Below are 12,617 nucleotides of genomic sequence, written 5' to 3'. Positions count from 1 at the left end.
TTGTAGTGCATCTTGTATATAATACACTGCTGCCACTGTGCAGTGGTGGAGGAGTGAATGTTTAAGGTGGTGGATGGGGTGTCAACCAAGGGGGCTACTTTGTCCTGGATGGTGTCAAGCTTGTGTTGTTGGGAGTTGCACTCATCCAGGCACGTGGAAAGTATTCTATTACACACCTGACTTCTGCCTTGTAGATGGCGGAGAGGCTCTAGAGAGTCAGGAGGTGAGTTACTCACTGCAGAATTCCCAGGCATTGTATTTATATGACTAGTCCAGTTCAGTTTCTGGTCAATGGTAACCCCCAAGTGCTGCAAGTGGGGGAATTTGGTAATAGTAATACCATTGAATGTCAAGGGGCGATGGTTAGATTCTGTCTTGTTGGAGATGGTCATTGCCTGGCATGAATGTTACTTGCCACTTCAGCCCAAGCCTGGATATTGTCCAGGTCTTGCCGCATATGGGCACAGGATGCTTCAGTATCAGAGGAGTCGCGAATGGTATTGACATTGTGCAATCACTGCGAACATCCCCACTTCTGACCTTATGATGGAGGAAAGGTCATTGGCGACAGAGCTGAAGATGCCCAGGACACAACCCTGGGGAACACCTGCAGCAATGTCCTGGGACTGAGATGATTTACCTCCAACAACCACAACCATTTTCCTTTATATTAGATATGTCCCCAACTAGTGGAGAATATTTCCCAGATTCCCATTGACTCCAGTTTTACTAGAGCTTCTTGATGCCACACTCGGACAAATGCTGCTTGATGTCAAAGGTAGTCACTCTTGCTTCACCTCGAGTTCAGCTCTTTTGTCCATGGCAAGGAGCCAAGTGGCCCTGGAAGAACCCAAACTGAGCATCAGTAAGCAGGTTTTTGCTGTGCAAGTGCAGCTTGATAGCACTGTTGACGACACCTTCCATCACTTTGCTGATTTTCAAGACTAGACTGATGACTGGGTAATTAGCCAGTTTGGATTTGTCTTGCTCGTGTGTGTATAGGGCATACCTGGGCAATTTTCCACATTGTCAGGTAGATGCCAGTGTTGAAGCTATACTGAAACAACTTGGCTAGGGGCACAGCAAGTTCTGGAGCACAAATCTTCAGTACTACTGCCAGAATGTTGTCAGTGCCCATAACCTTTGTGGTGTCCAGTGCCTTCAGCTGTTTCTTGATATCATATGGAGTGAATCAAATTGAATTGGCTGAAGACTGGCATGTGATGCTGGGGGCCTCAGGAGGAGGCCAAGATTGACACCACAGTAAAGTCTCACTCCATGCAGTGCCAAATCCAACTGGTGTGAGATAACCTCATGCAGAGTCTCAGACTGCTTCTCTCTGGGATAAGATTGGACTTGGCTCTATTTATATTACGACTCTCTGCATTGTTCATAAGTAGAAACCACTTTAGTAGCAGCACCAATGATGATCTAGTAAACAGACCAACTCAAACACTAATTCTCAAAGATTGTACAATCAAATCAGAGAAAACTGAAGTAATGTAACAGCTTGCTCCAGGAAAACCTCATCTTGAGTCCCAGATTTCAGTCCACAACCAGAACCTGTCAGCAGAGGATAAGTTCACCTCTCTCAGCAGCACTCTTGGGCTGTCTAATTGATGAAGAGACACATGCAAGAATTGCCAAAGTGCTGTCTTCAGCAGACTTCATACATCAGTCTGAGAATAAAATGACTAGGTCTGCCTACCAAACAAAGTCTAAAGAGCAACAGTCTTACCCACTCCACTATACCCAGATGAGATTTGGACTGTGTACCCAGTGCCATGCTAAAAAGCTCAAGCACATTCACCTGAACTGCCTTCAGAAGCTTCTAAAGATCAGATGGCAGGACAAAATACCAGACATTGAGGTGCTCACCCAAGCCAGAATGCCAAGCATCCACACCACAGATGTGGTCACAATCGAGTTAGTGGTCACATAGCCAGAAACCTGACACTCGCTTACCAAAGCCAATCTTCTATTGAGAACTTGAGTCTGGGGTATGCTCTCCAGGTCAATGGAAATGCCACAAGGACAGACACTCTAAAGGTTTCACTTCAGAGTTTTGATATAGACTTCAAGTCCAGGGAGAATTACACCCAGGATTGCAGCACCTGGTGCAACCGAATAAAAAAAAAAAGTGCAGCCTCCTTTGAAAGCAAGCACATATCGGAAGCAGAGAGAAAACGCAAGGAGGAAACCCCAAGCCAGAAAAATCACCCAAATCTCAATCATCTGTGGTGTCCTGTCCCATTTGCAGCAGAACCTTCCAAGTGCAGACTGGCCTTAACAGTCACTACGAACCCATTGGAACCTTAAACGCCCCAGATGATGAATATAGTCTTCTCTGCCTCAAAAGGGTGAACATGAAACATGAACAAACCACAAATATATTTTGCCAGTACAATGGAGAGGTGGAGGTTGGAGGGCATGAGGTTAGAGATCCAACAAAACAAAAAACTTGTATTTATATAATCCATTTCACATCATCAGGAAAGTTTCAAAGCACTATACAACCAAGTATTCACTGTTGTAATGTAGGACAGATATTCAAAACAAAATTATTTGAATATATTCAAAACATTTGAAGCCTGGCAACTATAATGTCAATTTCCCTTAAACTTTCTGTACTAACTGCCTCCTTGAATAATCTGTTCCACATATTTATCATCATTCCCTCTAAGTTTGAAGTTGTCTCCCGGTTCTAGAGTTTAAAAATCCTGCGAATTGTGTTCTTTGGATATAGCTCAGGTTAGCTTGCTTTCCTGACACTTAGTTTTAACCCCCAGGTTCCTTGCTTGTTCTACATCCTGTAGTCTGGAGTCACTTAGTTTATATTTTCACTGTTTACCTTCTTTCACTGGTCTCATATGCCTACAATAATACCATTTATTACTTAGCAGTAACCTATCCAGATCTCCAAATTCAGATCACTTCTTTCCTTTTACTTGAACTTACCCCTGTAGCCAAATTGGACTCACTTCTGTCCCCAATTCCGCAGTAGACTTCAAAAGTGTAGTCACACCTCTGCACTTTGTTAAACAGGTCAAAATGCAGCAAAGGTTTTCAGTTGAAATAATGCAAGATACAGGTTATTATATACAAGACAACATCTGATACTGCTGCTTGTATACTTATTAAATAGTGTTACAGGCTAGTTTACTGCCATACAACATACAATGACCCAAGAACTTGTAAAAAAAAAATTTAGATACCAGTCAAATCTCAGCATGGAATTGTAATCATCCATCTCCAGAGGTGACCGTCAACAGTTCTTTTTAGCATTTTTGTAATGATTATATTTTCTGCCATAGTGTATAGCAGTCACAATGGGATATTTAAAGTAGTAACTATTGCAATACTACATATTCGGCCCTGCAACGTACCCAAGAAAAGGCAAGGTATCTCAAAAATTTAAGCAACAGGTGAAGCTGTTTCACGCTGCTACTATACAGCAACATGAGGGGTATTCATCACCAAGAGGATGCTGCCATAAAGTCAAAAAGGCATTCTGCCTTTCACATCAAGAGTAATGTGATATGAATTTCAGGCCAGTATGATGCTGGGTATGTAGGCTGTACATCCCAAAGACTGGTGGATCATACTAAACAGCATGTCCCTTCCGCTTTTGCAACGGGCAAGGTACAGACCATACCCAACCAGCCTGTCCTTGCAAAACTCCAGTTTTTTTTTTTTTAATTCATTCATGGGTTGAGGCTAAGCCAGCATTTATTGCCCATCCCTAAATGCTCCTGAGGTGATGATGAGCTGCCTTCTTGAACCGCTGCCATCCATGTGATGTAAATATACCCACAGCACTGTTAGGGATGGAGTTCCAGGATTTTACCCAGTGACAATGAAGGAACAGCACAGCGATATATTTCCAAGTAGGACAATGAGTGGCTTGAAGGGGAACATCCAGGTGGTGGTGTTTCCATGTGTGTGCTGCCCTTGACCATGTTTGAAGGAAGGCTGTATTGATGCCAGGAACTGAGTGGCCTTGGTGGAACCCAAACTGACCATCAGTGAGCAGGTTATAGCTAAGCAAGTGTCACTTGATAGCACTGTTGATGGCACCTTTCATCACTTTACTGATGATCAAGAGTAGACTGGTGAGATAATAATTGGCCAGATTGGATAGGAAGGATGTGATTGCGCTGGAGGGGGTGCAGAGGAGATTCACCAGGATGTTGCCTGGGATGAAACATTTAAATTATGAAGAGAGGTTGGATAGATTTCTGTTGTTTTTGCTGGAGCAGAGAAGACTGAGGGGCGACCTGATCGAGGTGTACAAGATTATGAGGGGCATGGACAGGGAGCAGCAGGGTGGTGATGGTCTGGAATGCGCTGCCTGGGAGGGCGGTGGAGGTGGGCTGCCTCATCCTTTAAAAAAGTACCTGGATGAGCGCTTGTCACGTCATAACATTCAAGGCTATGGGCCAAGCGCTGGTAAATGGGATTAGGTAGGGAGGTCAGGTGTTTCTCACATGTCAGTGCAGACTCAATGGGCCAAAGTGCCTCTTCTGCACTACATGATTCTGGATTTGTCCTGCTTTGTGTACAGGACATACCTGGGTAATTTTCCACATTGCCGAGTCGATGCCAGTGTTGTAGCTGCACTGGAACAGCTTGGCTAGGGGCTCGGCAAGTTCTGGAGCACAAGTCTTCGGTACTATTGCCGGAATATTGTCAGGGCCCATAGCTTTTGCAGTATCCAGTGCCTTCAGCAGTTTTTTGATATCACATGGAGTGATCCGAATTGGCTGAAGACTGGCATCTGATGCCAGGGCCGCCGGAGGAGGCGGCCGAGGTGGATCATCCACTCGGCACTTCTGGCTGAAGACTGTTGCAAATGCTTCAGTCTTATTTCTGCACTGATGTGCTGCGCTCCCCTATCATTGAGGATGGGGATGTTTGTGGAGTCTCCTCCTCCAGCGTCCAATATTAGATGTGATTCTGTGATTGGACTACATTTGCTAAATAATCCTCTGTGCTATGAATTACGCTGACAACCAATTTAAGATTGTCAGCTGGGCTCGCTGTGTGGCACGTGTGTACTGGAAGCTACATATATTAATACACTGAGCCCTGTTCTTTGTAGACAGAAAGAACATGTACACACATTGCGCCTGTTTGCGCTAAACAAAATAAGTGACAGCCATTCACTGGTTTATTTCTCATGTCAATGCCTTGACCAGAGTCAAGCTGCCTGGATTAAATTTCAAACAATGCTTGGCATTGTTAACTGTCAGTCACCATCACTGGTGCATTCCCCTGGCAATGCCTCTACCAGAGTCTACTTGCCAACCAATCAGCAGTACAAATTGATGGTCCCTTTAGATTTGGTATTCTTGCAAATTGTCCTGATGACTGCAAGATAAAAAGCTTAAAAAAAAGTCTCTTTTTTCAGCAATACTCAAGTTCTGTCCAAACGGCTATTTAAATGCACTTTGAAATATCCATTCACATACCTGTCCAAAACTAAACCAGGAAAAACCACAAGCACTTTTCAAATCCTACAGTATTTATAACATCACTTGCTTTTGAATATTTTCTCAAAGTCTGCACTGTAATCACAGAAGAGTGAGTATGACAGCAGACCACAAAACATACAATGAGATAGTCAAAGGCACAGGCCTCAGGATTGAATTTCAAAAATGAAATTTGCTAATTACATTCAAAGGGCAAAATATTTTCCAGCTTTTATTGAGGGCAATAAAAAGTCTCACAATGCAGTACATTTTGTTTTGCAGCATCAATTCCTAGGCAAAGCTGCCAGTCCCCATGGAAGTCTACATAGTGAAGTTCAGCAGAACAGTCAACTGTGGAGGAATAACAGCTGAGTCTGATCTGGTCCTAGTCACTAGTTAGCACTCAGGAGCAGTAGACATGGCAGATTTTGTCAACTTTAACCCAAGGGTATCAAGGCCAATTCTAGTGTCCCAACTGCTACCCGAGCCAAGGTCAGCCAACTCAACATATAGTGGAAAATCAATCCTGGGGCCTTCTGGCCTCTGCAGATGTTCAGCATTCCTGCTTAGCGTTGAAATCTGAAGTAAGGCAAGGCCAATAGACAGTGCACTCCATTATAAACACCAATCATACAGCAGTTTGTAGAAAAATCTACTGCCTAATAATCTACTGCTCTTGTGATGATGAATGTTGACTGGCTTCAGAGCAAATTTCTCACAAAGTACCTATTTTTCTGCTACCAATCCCTAGGTTCTCAAGAATAAAATGCAGTAGCAAAGATTGACAAAGACATCATTATCTCACACATCCAGTTACCAATAAAAAAAAGAGCTAGTCAGTAATAAAAACTTACTTTAATTTCCTCTTGACTACCAAAATCACATTTATTTTTATAACATTATAAGAAAAATAAAACAGTGCAACAGGTTGACTTTTCAATAGTAAAATATATTGCTGACATACAAATAGTTAAATGGCCATCCCATATGACAACTTGTGGTGGATAGAGAACCCAAAATCTAATAACTAGGTAATATCTTACAAGAAATCAAGTTGTCAGCATTTTGCCAGCTTCATCACTACCTTCTGCCCACATCATTAGAGTGCATTTAAATATCAACATCACAAAATCATCATATCATAACAATTTTCAGTACCCTGGCACCAACCACCGCATCTTCACCATGGACACCCAATCCCTCTACACCTCCATCCCCCACCAGGATGGGGTGATGGCTCTCTGCTTCTTCCTCGAATAGAGGCCTGAACAATCCCCAACCACCACCACTCTCCCCGTCTGGCTGAACTTGTTCTCACACTGAACAAATTCTCCTTAAATTCCTCTCACTTCCTCCAAATAAAAAGGTGTGGCTATGGGTACCCACATGGGCCCCAATTATGCCTGTCTCTCTATGGGGTACGTGGAACATTCCTTGTTCCAGTCCTATTCCGGCCCCCTCCCACAACTCTTTCTCCGGTACATCGATGACTGCTTCAGTGCTGCTTCATGCTCTTGTCTGGACTTGGAAAAATTTATTAATTTTGCTTCCAATTTCCACCCCTCCATCATTTTCAAATGGTCCATCTCTGACACTTCCCTTCCTTGACCTCTGTCTCAATTTCTGGTGATAGACTGTCCAGCAATATCCATTACAAGCCTACCGACTCCCACAACTACAACTCTTCACACCCCGCTTCCTGTAAGGACTCCATCCCATTCTCTCAGTTCCTTCACATTTGTTCTGATGATGCTACCTTCAAAAACAGTTCCCCTGACATGTCTTCATTCTTCCTTAACTGAGGTTTTCCATCCACGGTGGTTGACAGGGCCCTCAACCATGTCTGGCCCATCTCCCACACATCCGCCCTCACACCTTCTTCTCCCTCCCAGAACCATGATAGGGTCCACCTTGTCCTCACTTATCACCCCACCAGCCTCCACATTCAAAGGATCATCCTCTGCCATTTCCGCCAACTCCAGTATGCCACCACCAAACACATCTTCCCTTCATCCCCCCTGGCAGCATTCCACAGGGATCGTTCCCTCCAGGACACCCTGGTCCACTCCATCACCCCCTACTCCCCAACCCCCTCCCACGGCACCTTCCCATGCAACCACAAAAGGTACAACACCTGCCCCTTTACTTCCCCTCTCCTCGCCGTCCAAGGGCCTAAACACTCCTTTCAAGTGAAGCAGCATTTCACTTGCACTACCCTCAATTTAGTCTACTGCATTGGCTGCTCCCAATGCGGTTTCCTCTACATTGGAGAGACCAAATGCAGACTGGGTGATCACTTTGCAGAACACCTTTGGACTGTCTGTAAGCATGACCCAGACCTCCCTGTCACTTGCCATTTGAACACTCCACCCTGCTCTCATGCCCACATGTCTGTCCTTGGCCTGCTGCAATGTTCCAGTGAAGCTCAATGCAAACTGGAGGAACAGCACCTCATCTTCTGATCAGGCACTTTACAGCCTTCCAGACTGAATATTGAGTTCAACTTTAGATCATGAACTCTCTCCTCCATCCCCACCCCCTTTTTTCCAATAATTTATATAGAATTTTCTTTTTCCACCTATTTCCATTATTTTTAAATGTATTTCCATCCATTGTTTTATCTCTACCTTTTAGCCTATTTCGATCCCTTCCCCCCAACCCACCCCCACTTGGGCTATCTGTACCTTGCTCGTCCTTTCTACTGTTAATGTCACCTATTCTTAGCTAATATTACCGTCAACACCTCTGTCCTTTTGTCTATGACATCTTTTGGTTATCTCCACCTATCACTGGCCCTCTATCCAGCTCTACTTGTCCCAACCACCCCCCACCCCTTAAACCAGCTTATATTTCACTTCTCCAGTGAACTTCTTAGTTCTATTGAAGAGTCAAATGGACTTAAAACATTAACTGTATTCCTCTCCACAGATGCTGTCAGACCTGCTAAGTTTTTCCAGGTATTTTTATTTTGGGTTTCCAGCATGCACAGTTTTTTGCTTCTATCACAAAACTATCTGGTCACTATTGCATTGCTGTCTGCAGGACCTTGCTATGTGCAAACTGGCAGCTGCATTTCCCACAATGACGACTGCACCTCACTTCATTGACTGTCAAAGCACTTTGGAGCACCCTGGGGTCACGAAGGACACTAAATAAATGCAAGCCTGCAGGAACAGAGTTACCTATCTATCCACACTGTGAGCAGGGATACAGAGTACAAGCCAGCAGTCAATGAAAGCACAAATCAGTGCAACATGTAAAAAACATACACACAGAAGAGGAATAATCACACAAATACATAAATAAAACATACATGCACATTTCATTATAATAATGTGTTCACAGTGAATATAGTGGTTAATGAAACACACAAGGGGAATATATACAGAAACACAAAAATGTATACATTTCATTATAACATGTTCACAGTGAAGATAGTGGTTAATACACACGAGGAATATATACAGAAACACATATACATAATGTATATATGTATTTATGTATACATTTCATTGTGTTCAGTGAAAATAGTGGTTAATGAAACACACGGAATATATACAGAAACACACATACATTTTAAATATATATTATAATGAAACATATACATATACATGTGTTCACAGTGAAAATAGTGGTTAATACACGAGAGGAATATATACAGAAACACATACATATACGTGTTTCTGTATATATTCCTCTCGTGTGTATTAACCACTATTTTCACTGTGAACACAATGAAATGTATGCATACATTATATATATATATGAAAATAGTGGTTAATGAAACACACGAGGGGAATATATACAGAAACACATACATATATAAAATGTATATATGTATACATTTCATTATAATGCGTTCACAGTGAAGATAGTGGTTAATACACACGAGAGGAATATATACAGAAACACATACATACATTATATATATGTATGTATATATACACATTTCATTGTGCCCAGTGAAAATAGTGGTTAATGAAACACACACGAGGGGAATATATACAGAAACACATACATATATAAAATGTATATATGTATACATTTCATTATAATGCGTTCACAGTGAAGATAGTGGTTAATACACACGAGAGGAATATATACAGAAACACATACATACATTATATATATGTATGTATATATACACATTTCATTGTGCCCAGTGAAAATAGTGGTTAACGAAACACACACGTATATCAATATAGTGAAAACCACAGGGTGGAAAGACCAGACCATCGCCTCAAATTGTAAACACAGATGCAGGGAAGAGCTATCAAGTTTGCTACTTAAGTGATATGGGTTTTGGGGGGGGGGGGGGGTGGGGGGGGGGGGAAAAGAAAGGGGGGGTTTTAAAGACAGACCAAGTACAGTAAGAGCAAACTGGCCCGGAGTGGGTCTGTTCTTGGGGCTGGGCTGGGAGAGCAGCCCCGGGACGGTCTGGGGCTGCGGCTTGTTACTGTGTCTGACCCGGGGGGAGGGGGTGGTGGAGAGAGGAGGGGGGCGAGGGAGAGAGTCCAGCCCCCCCCACCCCTCACCCCCACCCCCCACCCCGCCAAACAAGCCCAGTCCAGTCCAGGCCACTCCGGCCCGGCCATTGTTCCCCCTCTCTCTCTCTCTCTCTCTCTCTCTGTTAAAGGGACTTTTCTTATTCCGCCTCCGACACAAATCCCGCGGCCGCCCCCCCCTCCCCCCCCACCCCCCCCCACCCCCCCCCCCCCCGGATGATCGGCGTCCGCTTCTCAAACTTACACCGACGCGGCGAGGGCCTCCCTCCTCTCTGCCGCCGCTGTGTCACCCGCCGGGCTCTCTCTCATAGCTGCCCGCCCGCGCTCCGACAGCCGGCGGGCCGCCTCAGGCTGCAGCCTCCGCCCGCTCCCTCGCAGGCCTCCAACTGACATCTCCCGCAGGAGGGTCAAAGGGCAGCCTCGCACCGAAGAGCCTCGACGTGCGGCAAGATGGCAAGGGAAGGGAAGGGGAGGGGAGGGAGGTGGTGCTTGCCTTTGTCAGCCTGCACCAGCCCCACACTGCCACCAGGGAGTGTAGTCCTCCAACCTTTCCTTCAAGGCAGACAAGCCCCAAAGACCAGCAAATAAGTACCAGCAAAATAACTGCGGGTGCTGGAAAATCTGAAACAAAGACAGAAAATGCTGGAAAAACTCAAGCAGGTCGGACGGTGCCTGCGGAGGGGGGTGGGGGTGGACACAGCGTTACCGTTTCCAGTCTGTGGGACTCTTCTTCAGAACTAGGGAGAAGTAGAAATGTGATGAAGTATACACTGTTTAGGGGGAGGGGGAGGGGGAGGGGGGGGGGGCGGTGGTGGAGCTGGATACAAGGCCAACGATAGGTGGGGGCTAAGGAGAGATTGACAAAGATGTCATGGACAAAGGGCGTGTTAACGGTAGTGGTAAGGGCTAAAAAAAAAAACAAAAAAGGTGCTGATAGTGGCATAAAGGTAAGAAAGCAGAATGTGCGAATAGCAGAATAAGAGTCAGCACTCACTGAAAGAATAACATGGAACAAGTAACAGATGGCCCTTTTTAGGTTGGGGGTTCAGGAAAAAGGATAGAAAGTGGGATTAAAAAAAAAAAAGGGGGACCATTTGGTTTCCCAGACAGTGTATTGACAATCTGCCTTTTCAAGAACAACTCCACCACCAAACAAGTTGCCTAAGGAAACAGTCACCACCCCATCACTTGAAATCTTCAAGACCCATCTTTATGGAGTCTTGACATTTAGTTCGAAGACCCAATGACAACCAGGAACTGTGTGACAGTGAAGGCTGATGGGGAGAACACAGTGATAGCATCATCCCTGGGTGGCCTCGAAACACCAACCTTTCAGTTAACAGCCAAACACGCTAACCAATTGCGCCACAGAGACCGACCCATCTTTAGATCGTCTTAAAATTATAAGCATCATCATTTAGGGTTGCTAACTGTGATTAAATGTATTCCTGGAGGTTATCACATGACTTGCCCCCATGCTTTTTCCATTAGTCAGCCAACACATCCATCTTTCCTATGCCAATTGGTAAACAAAAAGACTCATTAGCCAATTGAATGATGCTTGATCGTTAGCCAAAGAGCCTTTCATCCTCCCATTTTCAATATTTTTATATCTGGTAAAGAGAAATGTTCAAAGAAAATGAAAAATCTTTTTAAAGAGTGCCTATGATGATTTTTCTCCCAGGTTGCACAGCTGTGTCCTGGAGATTGATCTTCAATACCAAGAGACTCCAGGCCAATCCTGGAAGGTTGGCAACCTGATTATCATGACTGGTTTCCAACTTTATAAATGTTGGCAGAACATGGATACTAGTCTAACACCAACACAACCAAAGCAGAAGCAAAGTGTTTTTTTAATTTCCCCTTTGCAAAGTGCCAAAAAATCAATTATTTCAGCCCTCTCTAGCCTCACACATGAAAAACTGATGAAGGCCCACTCCTATGAAATCAAAACTAGATGAGATACTAAAGGGCCCACTCCTACAAAGTCAAAACCTTCAGAAGAGGAGTCAGGACAGTCCCTTTTCAAAACCTCACTCTTCTAAAGTCACCAACATTGTGAGGCTTGAGCTAAGAACCTAAGACTGCAAACGCTCTTTTGCAGAGTGAAAATAAAACATTTCATTTTGGAAAATGAAGAAAGTGAGTCTTGCTCTTAATGAGTGGATTTTAATAAGCTTGTTAGTAGTTCAATGCTTTTCCAAACTTTCACCTGTTTTAGTAAATGAATTTCACCCCAATCATATTGCTATCATAGACAGATATCCAGAAAACTTGTAGGATTCACTCACTCTTGCTTAAAAACATTGTTACAATCCATGTCGAGACCAATACTTTAAAAAAATAATTTCAAGCTTCCGGTTAATAACACAAGATTTCACATTTTAAAATTTTAACTGCAACAAGACTAAAAGCACTATTGACTAAACACTATCTCTATGCAATGTACACTTTAAACCATTGAACAGAACTTTCCCCCTTTTACTTTTAGCACAACCTAAAAAACACATTTCACAGATATACATTACACTGTCCTTTAAGTAGGCGTTCAATTCTCACAGACTCTTAGCTGCTGAGGATTTATTTCTGTTCTTTTCCTTTCTCAGCCTGGTAACTTACAATCTCAGAACTGTCTTTAACA

At 43.7% G+C, this 12,617-nt stretch overlaps 1 protein-coding gene across 3 annotated transcripts in view; it reads right to left on the bottom strand.

The window, feature by feature from the left end:
• The window catches only part of LOC121282049 (fibroblast growth factor receptor substrate 2-like), a 72,489-nt gene extending 62,137 nt beyond the window's left edge, over positions 1-10,352 (bottom strand). For all 3 annotated transcript variants that reach the window (XM_041195432.1, XM_041195434.1, XM_041195433.1), the window contains exon 1: positions 10,221-10,352. The gene's annotated coding sequence lies outside the window, so the exon portion shown is untranslated. The remainder of the gene's footprint in view (positions 1-10,220) is intronic.
• Between the last annotated feature and the right edge of the window lie 2,265 nt (positions 10,353-12,617).

Source organism: Carcharodon carcharias, chromosome 9, assembly GCF_017639515.1.
Source record: "Carcharodon carcharias isolate sCarCar2 chromosome 9, sCarCar2.pri, whole genome shotgun sequence".
Classification (NCBI taxonomy): Eukaryota; Metazoa; Chordata; class Chondrichthyes; order Lamniformes; family Lamnidae; genus Carcharodon; species Carcharodon carcharias.
The sequence above is the reverse complement of the archived record's forward strand: the minus strand, read 5'-3'. Positions and strand labels throughout refer to the sequence as shown.